Source organism: Polypterus senegalus, chromosome 3 (genome assembly GCF_016835505.1).
Source record: "Polypterus senegalus isolate Bchr_013 chromosome 3, ASM1683550v1, whole genome shotgun sequence".
Classification (NCBI taxonomy): domain Eukaryota; kingdom Metazoa; phylum Chordata; class Cladistia; order Polypteriformes; family Polypteridae; genus Polypterus; species Polypterus senegalus.
Window position 1 is genome coordinate 53,606,154 of NC_053156.1, and position 18,705 is coordinate 53,624,858.

Sequence of the window (18,705 nt, forward strand, 5' to 3'; positions counted from 1 at the left end):
TGGAGGTTTTACAGCAGCCACAAAATGATGAACAGTGGAACTGCAGAACTGCTTCCTGTCAAATAAAACATGGAACCGAGACAGAGAAAACAATTCATTCACGGTTATGAAATACTAACTACAGACAGATCAAACTTTGTTCATTACAGGGATACCAGGCCCCACATCATGCCCAAAGAAGCCATTTAGAGCCAAAATGGGACTTATCAACCACAAGATGAAGCAATGATGCACATCCTCACACTGACACACTAACACTGAGTACTTTCATCCAAATAATTGCTCAGTAGAATTGTGTCATGAAACAATCCTGATGCTCCTTTATAAGTAAGGCAATATGTCTATATAATCCCTCACTGTGACTGCCAAATTTGTTATCTTTTTTTATTTTCTTCCTTTTTAGCCATTCTGATGTCATCACAGTTATGAGTTTGTGTGTCTGTGTGGGTATATAATGTATTTATTTTATTATCTGTGCAATGCAAGTGGTCAATGTAGACTTTGCGGTTGAGGTATGCAGTGTACCATGCAATGTAAATGTCTCGATTATATGCCATTTGGTATGGAATTCATAAAAGCAGTGTTAATGTTTGTGATGTGCCATCTACTGGAATGACTGAGACAAAGCAACCAGACGTACTAGCACTCGAAATACAGTTCAAGAGGTAAGCACTACTACGCAGGAACCAGGAGGCACGATCGCTGACTCTTCTGTCACGTACAGCCCTGAGAAGACTCTCACAGCTGACCCCACCCTTCCCAGTCAGGATGCTATAAAAGAAAGGTGCTCCCAGAAGGAGGCGACTCGTTTGGGTGATGAGCCACCCTCTCCTGAGCTCCAAAATAAAGCCTGACTGTTCTCCAAAGCCTTTAAGATACAGTCAATGGCCATATTTTGTTTTTGTTTCATTACCACGCTATCCCTTTAAGATATAGCCTGTGACCATATTCTGCTTTTCTTCCTTTGCTGCTCCATCAAGCACTTGTTACTTTATGTCTATTTATTATTTGAGTAAACGGGGTGACTAGGTTGGCACCCCTACATTTCAACTTGACTCCTGTCTTACCCTCAACTAATATCACAGCTGGACTGAAAGGTAGTTTTCAACAAAAGAAAGAAATCAAAATCATGGACATTAAGGTACAAGTTCGGGATTTTTCAAGTTTGACTTATTTCTTCACAAGTTTATCATAATTTGCCACATGAAATTGTATTCTAAACTGAATCACATTTTACAAATTTAAAAAAAAATATATACCTATTTTTGCATTTTATAATAGTTAATGGGGTTCCAACATGAAAAAAGCATTTAAATTTACTGAATACATCCATTTGTCAAGCCAAAAAAGGTTACTGAGTATTGATCCATGTCTTGACATTGCATACATATTGCAAAACAGTACACACATATAGTTTTAAACAGGAAAAAAGTAAAAAAAACAAACATTTTTATAAAATTCATTTTAAAAGCAGACCAGTTGTGCATCAGACTTCACCACTCGTCTTTCTCCGCAGCAACCTTTAAGGGCCACAGTTGTTGATTTACCTTGGAAAGGAATCATCAATAGGACTGTCACGATAATGAAATTTTAGTTATTTTGTCTTATGTGTCTTTTTCTGTTCATTTTATACCACTATTATAGAGTAAGCCTAATAATATTTTAATATATACATACACCCTCACCAAAAAGAACATATAGATAAAAACTGCATTTCTGTTTGCGATTTAGGCATCTTGAACAAAATTGTACAGGGCGGATATGACATAAATAACCAAGGTACCACTCCCACAAAAAAAAATGTTATTTCACATAAGTACTGCTTTTATTTGCAAAGACATTTGCTGCTGCTGTTGTCAGAGTAAAGCCTCGATTGTACTTTCCGCAGAAAGCTTGCGCAAGGTCAGTGACTTAAACAATACAGCATGTGATATTCTTGTAGTCAGCAGAAGACAGTGATTGGTCAATGTCACATACCTAACAAGTGAGACTGCTGATAGAAGTAACCATTGACCAAATGTGGTAAAGGGTGGGCGAGCATAATATTTTCATGAGTGGGTGACTTAAATGATTTAGAGATGCACTTCAAATATTTTTACATGTCTATCTTGCTCTTTGATGAGCTGTTACATCATTTTCAGCCCTTCGTCCATCATTCTAACACCCACGAAAGCTTCTCTTTGAAATCCACCACTTTGCAAATCCCGGCACACAAAAGCAGGTGAGTGTTGCAGCATCTAGCATAATTTTTGCCATGCAGCTCTCACAACCAGTGTGGATGCATCGAGTCAAAAAGTACTAGATTTTTAAGCATGCATATTATCCTGCATGTGTCCAGGGGTAAATTTAATCCGCCCAGTTTAGGGTCACAGGAAGCAAGTGATCACTGCAGTAGCACTGGGTGAAAGGCAAAACGCCAATGTGATTTAACAGCCAGAAGATGTGATTGCAGGGCTCTCTAGTGCTGTGTCTGCGACCCTTCCGCTGCTTTTTAAAGCCAGCTTCTACAGGTATTTCACCCATCCCCTCCTCAGGCAGCTCTTGACCACCTATGGAGCGTGTTCCTCTCAAGTCACAACCTGAGTTAATTACAGTACGTATAAGCTCAAGAAAATTATCAAATTTGGCTGTGCTTCTGGTTAGTTTCATGAAGGTTCTTGGTTTTAGGACTTTAATAACAAATGCTGGCCAGTGAAATGCAGTTTTTCAAAAAAAGAAGAAAGAGTAATGCATAAGAAATGCCTTGTTTGTAATGCATTACATTTTATAACAAGTAATATACAGTGGAACCTCGGTTGTCGAACAACTCTTGCTATGCAGTTTGGTATGGTGAAATCAACAATTTGTACCATACTCAAAAATAAAGAGATGATGTTGTAAAAGAGGTAAAAAGTTCTTATTAAACAAAGATCACAGAAGATTGAAAATGTGGAAGTATTGGTGTTGATTTGAAAAAATGAGAAACAGCTGGTGATTTCGAGGGTATAATTTGTGAAAAAGCAAGGCGATTACATGATGACCTGTTAAAGAAAAGCCTTGGTACGAGTGCTGATACTGATGTGGTCAAAGCTAGTATACAGTGGATCGAGAAATTTAAGAGGAGAAGTGGTATACATAATGTGGATAGGCATGTGGAGGCTGTGAGTTAGAACCAGGAAGCTGCTGAGAAATATGTGCAAGAATTTATTTACTACATAAATGCTGAGGGTTTTTTCCCCAACAACTGTTCTACTGTGATGAAACTGGCCAATTTTGAAGAAAAAAAAAGGCCAAGGAGGACCTACATCACTGAGGAGGAAAAAGCACTGCCAGGAGACAAGTCAATGAAGGACAGGCTGACACTTTTGCTATGTGGAAATGCAAGTGGGGACTTCAAGGTTCAAGCCATTGCTTGTACACCACTCTGAGAATCTGAAGGTGTTCAGGGGTGCGGAAATCCAACGCCCGACTCTGGTAAATTGACCGTTGGACAAGTGTGTTTTTCTGGTTTCAGTTGTCCGCGGACAAGTGCAATTTTCTGGAGAAAAAAGAATTATGTGCGCTGTGCAGGGTACATTTTTACCACTACTTTCAAATTTTAAACATTTGGGTAATGCCGTATGGAAACAGTCTACTTAGGCATGTTCTTCATCTCTCAAATTTACAAAATGACAGCTGATTTTTCAAAGGGGAAGCACTCTTACGGTCTTACATAGGTATTTTACTCTACTATTCACACGCTTGGAGATGCGGTCATTTTTTTTAATGCCAACATTACAATATAATCTGATGATTTTTCATCATAATCAATAACTTTTATATATTATTAATAAAATTCATTTTTTTTACATAAAAATGCGGTCCTTTTACTTACAATGCAAATGTTTTCACCGCATAAAGCTTGTTAGGCAGTTAATCTTTCCTGAAATTTGCAATTTCACATAGGTTGTGATATACTGAGGAGTTAAGGAATTTATTGCGTGACAAAATCAATTTTGATGATCTGTCTGTAGATCGTTTTTGATTAGAAAATTTTTCATACAAAACAAGTTGGTTTTGCGCTGTCAGTTTATTAAAAATAAACAAGAAAACATTCTAACAGTTTCCAAATGTTATGAAATACCTATAAAAATCTTCACTTAGACATGATTATTTTTTCCTGACAACATCGGTAATATTTACTTCTTTGGTAAATCAGTCCAGGAACTATGCAGTTCAGCTCAAGCAGAAATGAACAGCATTCAGCCCATGTTGTCTAAGATGGTAAAGATTCTTAGGGGAGAAGATGCTGCAAGACAAAAGCTGAAGAACATGGCAGAAAATGAATCAGGACAGTGTTCTGTTATGTAACTGGAATATGTGAAACAGAACTAGTGTAGCTATAATGAAGGCATTGTTTATTAGTGAGTTAAAATGATAAGGGAATCTTTTATATAATGTTCTAGAGCAAGGTGGCAAAATACAACTGCCTGAAAGAACTTTTTTCAGTTTAAAAATGGAAGTCAGTTTTGGTATCAATAAAAGAGATCAGAAAAAATAAACTATTTTTCACTTTTGTTATTTGTTTATGGGCAAGTGAATTTAACTGGCAGACAAGTGGATTTTCTAAGTTTACTTGTCCGTGGACAAGTAGAAAAAAAATTTGATTTCCACACCCCTGGTTTAAGAAAAATAACATGATGAAAAGTAAATTTTATGTTATATGGAGGGCTAACAGTAAGGCTTAGATAACCAGGAATTTTTTTATTGATTGGACCCATGAAGTCTTTGCCTCAAGTGTGAGAAAATATCTTCAAGAAAAAACTTAGCTAATAAAATTCCTTCTTGTGATAGACAATGATCTTGCTCACCCTATAGGATTGGAGGACAAGTTGATTGAGCGGTTTGATTTTATCACAACGAAGTTCCCGCCCCCTAAGGCTAGGTTTATACTTCATGTGACGTGTGCACCTGCAGACACTACTGCTATGCAAGCAGTGTACTGTTTCATACTTGTGCATATATTTTATGTAAATCTGGAGGATTCCACCAGGTGGCAGTGCGAGATATCATCACAGAGACATAATGTTTGGCTTCACTGTGTATATATTTAATGTGTTCTGTGTGGCAATTGCTGCCTGCCACTGCTGTCTGTGCAGAAAGAAGCCACAGAAGCACGTAGCGATTAACAGTTGAGTCAGTTTTAAGATGACGTTTACAACGGTCTACTTTAATTACAAAATAATCTATGAGATTAAAGTGGAAATTTCAAGATTAAAGCCAAAATTTGCAGTTTAATCTTAAAATAGACCTTTTCACTCTCTCCCTATTTTTTTTCTCTGAGGCTCAAATATGCTTCTGTACATTTAATGCTGTTGTGAAGGTGCAAAAAAAGAGAACATGGTATGTGAGACCTTGTATCCAGTCATTACAATGGAGAATATGCGATTCTTGAAAAGTACCATGAATGCATTTGTATATCAGTATTTTGCTTCGCCACATCAAACCTTTCATCAAACATCAAAGCACGTACATTGATCCTGTTGGATCTGCAAAGCGGCTTGCTGTCACATGTCGATAGCAAACAGAGGCTCTGATGCCACGTTCCAACTTGAACACACTGCGCCCTCCGATTTTTTGCTGGTACTGCAATCGCACAAATGTTGCATTCATTTCTGAGGACATGTTCAGAGAACATGTCAAATGAACGCTGGGAACACGTGGCAGGCACGATGTGTGCACATATGCATTCTGAGCGTGATGTATAAAGAGGCCCTAAAGGACAATAAACTCAGCCTGAAGGAAACTGTGGCGAGACTGTGTAGCAGACAGACATCGGAGACTTCGAGGCTGAGTCATTTGCTGTTGCCGATGATACTGTGCCTCTGGACATTTAGCACGGGCGTGGAAATTGAAAATGCTGATGTGGAGGAGTTAATGGAGGACCTCAGGAATGGGCTCACCTTAAGAAGGAGCAACAAAATCAACATAAAATGTGTAAGGTGCAAAGTTTTGTGGAAAGCTATCACCCTGAAAAAGCTGTAGCCACATCATAAAACTTTTCAATAACAATGACAATGCCATGTCTCAGAAACATTTTAAAATACAGGCAAAAACAAATCACATTGGACAGGTTTTTTAGTGAGACAGAGGCTCAGTGAGTCTCAGGCAGAGTCAAATGGTACTAAGAGATACTTTTATGGAAGGGGACTTGACTTCCCTTCCAAACAATAACATCTCTCCCCTTCCCTTCCTCACCACCTTCCACTTTCATCATCAGCTCTCCTCCATATAGGTAAAGTGAAGCTCATTTTTAAGTTAATTTTTTCATCTATATTTGATCTATTTTTTGTGTTTATTCTTTTTGTATAAGATTTTATTAATTTTCATTGTTTTTGTATACGATTTTATGCATGTACTGTTATAAAGGTTTAAATAAGCAATAATCTGGGATTCCGGAACAGATCAATCCATTTTACATTAATTCTTATGGGAAAATGGTTTCAGCTTTCAAACAAATCGGTTTCTGAGCAGCCGTTAAGAATGAATTATGTTTAAAAACCAATATTCTACTGTATTTAGTTACTTTTTTTAGTAAGTAAAGAGTAACATAGCCTAGTTAACGTTAAAAGTAAAATTTCCCAACACTGGACATCATTAACGAGTGCCAGTCAAACATTACATTGTGACAAAAGATGTGGAAACAGTGACAGAAATGTGACATTACTGCTTCACCCAGCTATATTTGCACAGATAAATGTAAACAATTGCAACAACTACAGAAAATAATCGCAGTCATCTCAAATAATCTCAGTCAAGCGATTATGTAGTAATTGCGACAGGCCTAATCACCAAGCAACGTAATTGACATTATTGAACACTGATGCCCAGATGAGAATTGATGTCTTTGTTCTAAAGACAACTGTACAACAATAACTGAAAAAAAATCATACAATTGCTCACACTCTTTAGACTATATGGAAGCTTATCTCATTGTTTTGCCAAGATATTGACTGTTGACACTGGTATGATAAAAAATGTCTGCCCTTTAGCAGTCTAGTAAGGTAAAGAATGATCATACCCACAGCATGCAATCAAGACACAAAAGCTAAACTAGACATTAAGGGTGTATGTTTAGTTTTTATCAGGTTGAAGTTTAGTACATTTAAAAAGGATGTTTTAGTGTAGGCAGAGGGCTGTTGTAGGCACAGAGCTGTTATACCTGCCTCACCGCACCAGGCTCTGTATGGATTTTGCACATTTTCCCCATGTTATTTACGGATTGGTTGGCATCTGAGAGAGTCAGTAAGTTTACTCATTCAAAAATGTTGTCCTCGGGTTTTCTATTACTATATCCTCAGCAACAGTGACACACCATGCGCGAAAATGTCCGATAATTTGTTTGTGGATCAGTTTCTTCATGGCTGGGCTCTATCACACTCTGCCTTTTCCATTTCCTTTGTATTTTTTTTTTTTTTTTTAAAAACTTGGTACAGATGACACATAACGTAAAGTGCGACATCCAATTAGCTTGGCTAGCTAAAAAAAAAAAAATTGACATTTTCGATTACAAATATACAGTATTATCAGTTCACACAAGATTTATTGTTAATGGTGCAAAGTACAAACTCTTATGTATGTTCTTCACCACCATCTGCCACTCAAATATGTAAAATAGCAACACAACATGCAAGAGGCAAAAAGTAGGCATTGTTTAGATCATGATTTAAACACACATCTCTCTGTCGTTACACACCATAGAAGAAAATAACCCCTAAAGAAAGAGTACAGCTGAAGCAAAAGTAAGAAAATAATCAGAATATTGGTTAGTTTGGGGGTGGGGTGTTATTATAACATTATCCACAATGCCTGCTGTATGCAAACAGCCTAGCAAGAAACGTATCCTTACCTTGTGAAAATAGTATGAACAATCTGTGATGTTGTCACAAACATACACCAGAAATGCAGAAGGCATGTTTTCTTACATTTGCTACTTCAAAGTGGATGTATTTGCTTATTTTATTTTTTAGGCTTTTCTTTCACATTCAGATACCGGTACTCAGTAGCTCTATTTTAAAAAACATAAGTAGGCTAGTTAATTTTTAAATTTATAAAATATGCCTCACCAATAATTGAAATTATTTTGACTTGAAAAATATTAAACTTATTAATATCTAATCTATATAAAGTTAAGAGATTCAGTCTGTCTGTATGCCTGAACATCTCTCAAAAAATGACTCCACCAATTTACATGAAATTTGGTATTTATATTCAACTTGGTCCCTGTCACAGTACAGGCTACTTTTTCCTACCCTCAGTCTCTATATCTACTTTGCTATGACAATAAACAAATTACAAGGTCAAACACTGAAAATACCAGGCACTGACTTAAGAACAGATTGCTTCAATCGTGTATTACTTTATGTTGCTTGCACCCAAGTGATTTCCAGCTTTTCTCTACATATATATGCTGCATAAAATACATACAAGTACAAACAAAACATTGATTACAAAGAAGCAAGAACCTCACACCTGACGTTTATTCACCTCAGATGACTTTTATATAATTAACAGCATACTTATTATCTCAATTTAACTGTAATACTTCTGTTAATACCAATATGCATTTTAAAGTAAAATAAATATTTAATTATAAATCAAACCAAATGCTGTTTATTCTTATTCTATAGTTTAGAAGTAGTTAAGTAACTCAGCTAGTTATAAATAAAGATACCTGTCAAAAACATCAGGTATACATTGGAAAAGATAAATCCTACACAAGTGAAATGTTTCTATATCAAGCCAATAAATTCTGTTTTCCTTATAATGAGATTCATTTACTTGTAATGAAATTTGTATTCAAGATTATTTATCTTATTTTCAAAAAAAAAATCCTCTCAAGCATATTTTGCTCAACCCACTGGCAATTTTTTTTTAACTACATAAATTCAAAGTAATTCCATTTCCAGTTTTTTTCCTAGTTTCTGCATATGCATTTTTTGCAGTGTACTTTACTATCCTTATGAATTTTTACAAACTGAAACACCTTAAATATATTTTATATTGTTTTTTTCCTCCCAAGTTTCTTTTGTGTTGCATGAATTACTTCTATTCATATAAACTTCTTATACTTTGCAAACAATTTCTCTTTCTGTTTCAGTGATGCAAAACAAAACTTCTATTTTATACTTCTGATAATAAAATAAGTGTATTAAAATGTAAAACGTACAGTTTACTTGTATTATCGTTAACTACTAAAGGAAAGACACTACGGGTAATTTCACAATGACATTTTAGAACTGAAAACAGTTGGAGTAGCAGCATATTCTTTTCTATTCTATAAGCATAATAACCCATGGTCACTTTTTATAGCATAGTCTTCAGGAGGGGGCTCAATTTATCAGTACAATCAAGGGATGGCATTTACTAACACAACCATGAAAACAGCAATAAACCACAATTGAAAAGCTACTTATGAATCTTAAACTTAAAAGGCGAATCCTTCTTCAATTGCCAATCCGTTGTGATAAGAGCTTATTTACAGGAAACACTATAAAGAAATGTTTATGTCTTGGTCTTCCGCTGACTTGCAGGTCGGCTCACTTTTCGATCACAAAAGTTCACACTTCTCTAATGACGACAAGATGCCAAAGATAAAACCATATTTGAAATAATGACTAGAGTCATGTCTGTACTTGGTGGTTGTTTTCATTCATATCTCTCATCAGTGCTGGGCCGTGATGGAGAGAAAAAGGCGGTGCTCCCCTCTCATTTGATGTACCTGTATTATGGATTATGGAATGGGACTGCTGAACCTCGCAACGGCGCTTTACCGTACGATATATTTGGAAGGGGGCGTGGTTATCAACACTCCGTCCTCGGTGTTGCGACGAAACACTCATCTACCAAACAGCAACATACAGACCCCGGAATTATAAGCGCCTCCACCACAATACAACTAAATACGGAACGTCTCTCAGCTGCGAGCGTTCCCTCCCCTCAGTTCATCGGCTTCGGGTATAACCTGACAGATACGGACCCCGCTTTTGTTAACAGTGGGCCCATTTGCCACTCTCTACCCCGTTTTCTGTACAAATGTTTTCATTCAGGAGTGCATATTGTCACGTTGAACATAACCTTTTAATCACCACTATAGACTATAGTCTCGCGTCTCCACAAAACACAAACGTACCTTCCGGCTTCATGACTGCCGCCATTTTCTACAGGAGAAACCCCTGTGCGCTGCGCAGCGCCGTGACGTCACGACGCTTCGACGAATGGAAGGAGTACTACCGTGGGAAAGAAAAAGTAAGCGAGTAAAAGGGAGGGGGCGGAGTTTAGCATGCCACTTCAAGAGTAATACGAACTGTCACGGTATTCTGCCATTTTTTGTCATCATATTTGGCTACCCAGGTGTCAAAATGAATGGTTGAAAGATCACGCTTCCTGTTAAGTTTGTCATGTCTTCATAGATATTAATGGGACAATGCGTAGGATCTGAAATAAAAATAGGGAAAAAAGGTTTGAAGTGTGTGTGTTTGGAAATATCACTGGTAGAAGCCAAATTAAATTGATAGTTGGAACTAGGTTTGAAATGTGTGTGTTTGGAAATATCACTGGTAAAAACCAAATTAAATTGATAGTTGGGACTAATCGTCATTTGAAAAAAATTCTCATTAAGTAAGTCAGCAGTTATACACTGGATGTATGTCAAGTTTGATTGACACATTCTTTCCGAGTATGAAATAAAAAATGTAACAACCATGGAAAATTCCGAATCTACTTTTTTATGATTTATTGTGTGTGTGTGTTCATAAGAATTATGTTTTGAAATCACTTCAGCTTTTTTGCTGGGCACCTTCTGACTCACTGCTTTGGGTAAACACCATCATATGAAATACTATTCACTGTATCTAGATGACTAGTTATGCAAGACATCAAGCATTTTTGGGGTTCACTCCTATTTTTGGTCTTCTAGACCTGCAAAACCTCTCATTTTCATACTATATTTTGTTCAGTAAATTACACCCTTTATAATAAACAGTACACAAATAGGTGACATCAGCAAAAATGATCTGAAGAACATGAAATTGTGCAGGCCACATCAATCAACCTCAAGTATTAACCACCTAATCTAATACAAGGTGTGAAAGTTACTCCTTTTCAAAAAATGTTGAAAAAATGGGTATCAGTAATACATGATCATGGCATGTTTTATATTTCAAGACTACTTATCACGAATATGTACTTTTGATATTTGATTCTTTACCAGTCTCTAAGAGCCACTCATAGAAGGTTAAAAGTGACAATTTTCAAACATAAGCATGTGGAGTATCGTTTCAGACTATTTCAAGGTACATATGATGTTATTTTTGACTTTTGATCCTTTAGTAGGGATCTACCTCTGTATGCACCTCTATCAGAAGGTGGAAAATGACAACATTCTACTACAATTGAGAATATTTAGACTAAACACTTAAATTGTTCCACTTATTTTGAAATTTCATATATTTGACATACCTTTTCTAGTTTTTTTTGTACTTCTAACTAAAAAAGTAAATCATTACATTTCTTATTAACACCCCTAATTAGGGCGGCTTATGTTAATTCAGACTTTTTATTTATTTGCTTGTGGTTTTTTTGTATTTTTCCAGATGAGGTGTGATGAGGTGTACATGAGGTGGTAGATTCTGATATATCTGATTGCCCATTACATTTTTACAACCATGGCCTTCACAGGTTTGGTCTGGGATACAAAGACTTATCTTCCCACTGTATATAAAACTGATTGAAAAAATGTAGCAGATTTTAATAGCTATCAGCATTACTTGGGGCTCAGATTAACATTAATAGGAAATTTATAATTGTCATTTTGCATTCGCTTTAAATGCTTTCATCTTTTTTGTTTTTTTCCAGATAATTAGTATTTTTGCTGTGGATTCTACTCCCCTAATTGCATCCTAATATAATGACAACTGACAAGTAGTGAAGGTGACACAGGGCAAACATCACTAAATGCTGAAAGGTTGCACTTACTTCAGTGTCAGATGAGGTTATCTGTACATAACAGCTTAAATAACTAGATCTCCTGGATTTGGGGAAATTAAAACATGATGAAAATGATGAAAATCCTTTCAATTCAGGATAAAAACAATAAATTATCTTAATGCAACACATTTATGATTACTAAATACCAATAAAAATTTTGCAAACCAAGTTTTTAATGTTTGGATTGACACTAAAACACAGAAATTTGGAGATAAAATCTTATTTTATTAAAGCAGGTGCTCAATTAAAAGTAGAATTGGTTGGAGCAAAAACCTGCAGCTACAAGGAGCAACCCCATACCACTGACCCCTCTCTTTGCAGCCACAAGGAGCAAAGCACCCAGAGGACTAAACTTGAGAAACCCTGTCTAAACATATAAACACAAAAAAGTATAAGTTAAGTTTTGCACACAAACATTTCATTTCTTATTTAAGGTTTTTAGCACTTTTAAAGAACAAAAAGGAAAAATTACACACAAATGCAAAAACATAATGAGAAAAAGAACCAATGCATACAGTACAGGCCAAAAGGTTGGACACACTTCCTCATTCAATGTGTTTTCTTTATTTTCATGACCATATACATTGGTAGATTCTCACTGAAGGCATCAAAACTATGAATGAACACATGTGGAGTTATGTACTTAACAAAAAAAGGTGAAATAACTGAAAACATGTTTTATATTCTAGTTTCTTCAAAATAGCCACCCTTTGCTCTGATTACTGCTTTGCACACTCTTGGCATTCTCTCGATGAGACTACCTGTTGAAGCCAATCGGGGAGCCTGGATGATGAGGGCTGGTGACTCTGTGCCCAGAGCCATACCACAGCTCAAAACCCACAAGGCCAAAGGGGATGTTGAAGAGCCAAAAGCTGATAACTCTAAGGACCCTATCCACTATCTGCACCCAAATATGGCCCACATAATAACAGCACACAAGGCCAAGAGAGAATCCAGAGCTTAGAGGCAAGGAAGCTACTTCCCAGAACCTAACCCCAACTCACTGCGTACAGGGCAAGTGAAGCCTGGAGGACAAGGATCAAGCATCACGTCCACAGGGCTTAACCCAACTTCAAAGTACACAAGGCCACAGGGGAGGCTGGAGAAAGACAGCAAATAAGCCAATAGCTCTAAGGACCCTATCCACCATCTGCAACCAGATATGGCCCATACAATAATACCAAAAACATCTGTTGGGATAAGGGGCAACAGCTCCTAGTTTGGATGGACAGTGCTTTCTCCCTTCAAAGGGAATCTTCTGTGAATTCCAGAGTGAGTATGGGAACTGAGTTTATCTCAAAAAAACCTAAAACAAATGCCATAGGTATAAAATACATCTATGTTAGTGCACTGCACAGTCAAATCAGAAAATGGGGAACCAATGGGAAATAGGGACATGGGATTATTTCATGAGAAGGAGAATGTGCCAGAACAACAGGGGTGATGGGAAATGAGAGGCACTGATTTGTCTGCTTCTGCTACTGTATTACTGTCATTAGTCTGGGATAGTCTTCAACTGCACTGCGACCCTACCCTAATTAACAGGGTTAGGAAAATGGGTGGAAAGCTGCTAGTAAGTTATATACACTTTTGCAATTGGTCTGTAATTCAAAGTATAATGACTAAATATATAATTTATGAAATTATAACATAACATTCTTAAGCCCACTTAATCCAGTTTAGGGTTACAGAACTCTGGCAATATTGGGTACAAGGCAAGAAACATTCTCAGATGGGGCATTAGTATATTGTAAGGCCTATACACACTCATTGGGCAATTTGGGACCACCAGGTAATCTTAACTACATCTAACCTGGTGACAGAAAACAGAAAAACCTATGCAGGCACGAGGAGAACATGCAGACTCCCCATGGACAACATCCAGGTGCAGGATTTGAACCCAAGACATTGGGACAGTGAAGTGATAATTCTACCCACTCCACTAATTTTTTAATAACTTCTAATAATAATTATATACTGTAATTGCTATTATTAGAATACTTATATATTATCTGAATTATTTTAGATGTATTAAAAATATACAAGCTATACTGTACATTCAAGAGAAATACTTTAAATATGAGGAGGCAGGGATTGTGTTAATTATCATAGCTACAGAGAATGATTTTTGCATTTCTAAGAGTGTTTTTAATTTTTGTTTAATAAACTGTTATTTTCTCATTATGTAAGCATAAATAAATATACATTTGTAATTAACAATATTGCGTCTGAAGGGCAGCAAGACACAAATGAAAACAATAGTGTAAAGTAGTGCATGCACACAAAGAGTCTCCTCACTTTTGATAGATTTTTGTTTCCAAATTTGTATCAAATAATAATAAACTAGTAGATATATTTTGTTTTATTGGACTTGTGCCATATTTTATCCATTTCTTAAACTGGAAGCTGATGTGAAGTGCTAACTAGCAAGAAAGAGGTCTTGAAGAACAAAAAGTGCCTCCAAGGTGGAAAATGGCAGAGGAACATCCCAAAAGAAACCAGATGAGACTGGCATATACTGACCATGAATGAGAGCACCTTTTCATGTTAGTTTGAGAAAGAAGGTGCCACTAGAGGGAGACAGTAGTCGGTCAATGTGAGTGGTGCCATTTACTTGAAAGCCTTCCACATGTGTGAAATGAGAAGTCAAGCAAAATAACACTTTTTATTGGGTAATTAATAAGATCACAATATGCAAGCTTTCAAGGCAACTCAGGCCCCTTCTTCAAGCAAGGTTGCCTAAAGAAGGGGCCTGGCATTGCCTTGAAAGCTTGCATATTTTGATCTTTTTAGTTAGCCAATAAAAAGGTGTCATTTTGCTTGACTTCTCATTACATTTATAATGGTTAATATGGTACATTATGGTGCAATACCCTACTACTATAGGCAAGTGTTGGAAAGAGAATTTAGTGGCCTATAGAGAAGATGAAGGGATTTCCTCCTGACTATAGCAGGGGAGAGCTGATCAATACATGCCAAAGGTGCATGCCTTTCCATGAGCACAGAGCTGCTCCTTATGGAGGGAGGGATCAGTTTCCTCATTTAGAGAAAGAGGGGCTATGAAGTTCTTGTAGGAGGTCATATGGCCTCAATACTACTGGGTGTCACTGTAGGGTTCCTAGCGGGTAGAGCTAAGATCATGTTACTCATTTACGCAGTAAGGCCAAGGTCAAGCAAGTGATGTGCACATTCCTACCCAGGTAATATCAAGGAGCATGGTTTCTGAAAGGGATGAATAGGACTGAGTCCCTCTTTGAGAAATAAAGTCAGGGAATTTGTATGCTACCATAAAAGATCAATCCTTCAAGACTGGGAGCAGGCATTGGTGTTGGTTCATATGGGTGTACCAGCTCAGCATTCCTGAGTCTATGAAAAGATAAGAGTGAAAGAAAGAGACACACGAGGAGAGAAGGGTTAGGTATTTGGGGATTTCTGGAGAGTGAGCAAAGTGCTAAATCTGATACACAAGAGGCAGAGAAAATTCCAAACACTAGCTAGCTTTTGATTTTTTATTTAATCATTGCCCTATTTAATTCATGTTTTCTTTGTTTCATTCTTTTCCTTGTGTGCCTTATTTAAAAATAATGAAGTGCAACTGGATTCAAATTTTGCACGTGGATGCTGTCCACATATCATCTCCCCATTACTGCATAGGTTTTTCTCAATATCCTGATTTTCTCTCCCATCCTCAAAGACCTGCATGTTAGGTTACCTGTTTATTCTAACATGGAGCTATGTGAGTGTAGGCATGTACATGAGTGTGCAATGCAATTATCTAGCACCTTCTATAATTCTGGTTTCTGCCTTGCACCCAAAGCTGCCGGGATAGGATCAGTATGTCCCCATGACTGCAAACTGAAATCAGTGGGTCTGAGAATGTTATGTCACTATATATTAGTATTTGTATACATTTTGAGTATGCAGTTACATACTGTCATATATTTCTGTCTGTTAAATTAAATACTGATGTTGAAAAACTTCAGATGTAAGTAACAATGTACTTTTGTCGCAAACACCAAACACACCTGTCATTGCTGTCTGGGCCTTACCATCGGAACTTAATCGTCAGACTGTAGAGGTGAAGTAGAATCTTAAACTGTAAAATGACAGAAAACATCATCTATTAAATAATGCTAGGTTCTTTCGAATGTGAAGTGTCAGACTTCAATGCCAGTAAACGGAGCACTCATCATTCCACACTTTCAGTTCCATGGGAGTGGAACCCTTCACATTAAACCTGCAATAGCAGTATCCATATACAAAAGAAGGAAAACTCACTGATTTTATTTAAACTCTGAAGTTTGACACTGATATTATGAGCCTTTTGTACTTTAACCCATTATGGTACTTGGAGTAATTTATTTTGCTCCAGCCCCCTGCTTAGGATTAAGTGGGCCTACAAAATGGTATGTATGGTTTGGAGCAATTTATTCATATTGTTACAAATTTAATTCCTGTTATTTATTACACATGATATACTGTACATTTCTATCATTTACTAATCATTAATGTACTTGCATGTCCAAGTAACACGTAGTCTGTCGCCACTATAGGACAAGAATGTTTTAAAATGCAGAACTCCATAAAACCACAAACCAGCTTGAGTAATGTGCTCCTTACTTGTATGATATACATGACATTTGTTTTCAGGCAGTTTTGTATTGTTTTGTGTGAAGTCACTCACTACTTAAACAAACGTGAACCAAAACACATTTGGTTCACAACAAAATGTTTATCAATAAAGTTTCTCAATAAGAGAGATATCCACTGAGTGGATGAAAAAATAAAGATTGTTTTATACATTAAGAATAGTGCACATTAGCCTGAAACACTTTATAAATAAAAACAAAAGTAACAGAAATGTGTCAGTAATTGAAGCTGATATTATAATTAGTGTTGAAAAGCGAACCAATCTTAAAACAAGGACAATTACAAAGTATGTAAAATTGTTAGTATCAAGGAGAGCACTGGTTATAGGCATTTGTTACATTCAATTGCTTAATGAGACACTTTGCTTGATTTCTTGTTTATGCAATTACATACTCAGTTTGCAAAACTCTAATTAACCTGTAACGTTACATTTACTAGGATTGTAAATTAATGTTATGACACTTAAATTCACTATATTTTTTATGAACTGCAAAACAATACTGCAAGGTTATTCAGAATCCTCAAACTGGGTATATGTCTGATAAACAAGTTTTATAAATGGTGTAATAATAAACAAATTAGCCTCTCATGAATAAACTGCTCAAAAAATTAAAGGAACACTTTAAAAACACAAAAAAGTCAAAGAAAGCCCTGAATACTAGCTTAGAGAATGCTTATGCGTAATAGAATAAATAAGGTTAAAGGCTAAATGTTAACACAGTCTGTTTCTAAACAAAAACAGCAAGAAAACACGCACATTGACAAAAAGTGTTATGTACAAAATTGGTGTTGGAATAAGATTTGTAAGCATTGTTCCTTCTTATACAACACAATTCCCACTCTTTAAGAAAATGAAATATTAATTCAAACTGAAATTGTGCAAATTAAGCATGACTTGAGCTCATGCAAACACTGGGCCTACACAACTGAAAGGACAAAAGAGTGCAACGGGAAAACCCTGCCAAATTGTGACATATGCAAACAATAAAATGTCTGATAGATATTAAGCATGAAAATATCAATGTTTCTATATAGTGGAGAAAAGGCTAATGAGCAAGTATAGGAGCAGATTTTACGTTTTATATTGTTCTTTACAATAGTACTTAGCAATTATTTTTCTTTGTGTAATTGTCATGCATTATATAATAAAGGATTTAAAAATATTTCAAAATTTGTAAGAGTCACAGATATATGAGTATATCTTTAACCAAATCTTTAAGTTTCCTTCACACCCTTGCATGATCACAGATGGTATCAAAGATTTATTGTTACACAGAGTCAAATAGAATGGAAGACAATTTCATGGTCTTAGTTTTGTGCTTATTGCATAAAGTGATACAAAACCAAGTGATTAACTACTGCTCAACAATGAATATGTAATTGGAGTACCAGCCTCCTGGTTTATACATTTACATTTATTGGGTCACAAATTATCCTATCCAAAGAGTGGGAAGCCCATATTTCAGTTTTCAAAAAATAGACAGTCACTGTCCTCTGCTAGTTTTTCATGACATTCTTGTTAAAAAGGTACGTCAAACTCCTGAATTCTAGTTACCTGAGCTACCTATGAGACTAAAGCTTCCAAAACTGATTCTTGAATAGCTTCAAATTCAACTTTTCTTGTTAAAACATGTCTGCCTATTAAGTTTTGCGTCAATTTAGAATATAATCAACAATGTGTGTTACATTCCAAAGAAATTTAAAAGATTTGTGCTACATTATTCACAGTAAAAGGTATTTTTCCCAAAGTGGTGAGATTTTAAATTCTTAATTCTTTCAATATACTGTACAGTATATAGCATTAAAGCAGGCTCTTAATGAATTAACACAGAGGCAAATGAAACCACAATCTCAAGTACACACTATTTTGTCATTGTGCTTCTAAACTGCCACTTTGCTTTACAGGCCCTATATTGAATCAATTTTCCACTTTATAGTGTGTTTCAACTGGGATGTACTTGTATTTTAGATCTCCTGAAATTCATTGAAAAGTTAACAAATATTTTAGATGTAAACCTCTTTATAATCAAAACAAATGATGATAAATTT

General features: G+C 36.0%; 1 protein-coding gene across 5 annotated transcripts in view; it reads right to left on the reverse strand.

Annotated features, from left to right (window-relative positions):
- camta2 (calmodulin binding transcription activator 2) overlaps window positions 1–10,218 on the reverse strand; it is a 274,044-nt gene extending 263,826 nt beyond the window's left edge. For all 5 annotated transcript variants that reach the window (XM_039747208.1, XM_039747207.1, XM_039747206.1 and 2 more), the window contains exon 1: window positions 10,151–10,218. The gene's annotated coding sequence lies outside the window, so the exon portion shown is untranslated. The remainder of the gene's footprint in view (window positions 1–10,150) is intronic.
- Between the last annotated feature and the right edge of the window lie 8,487 nt (window positions 10,219–18,705).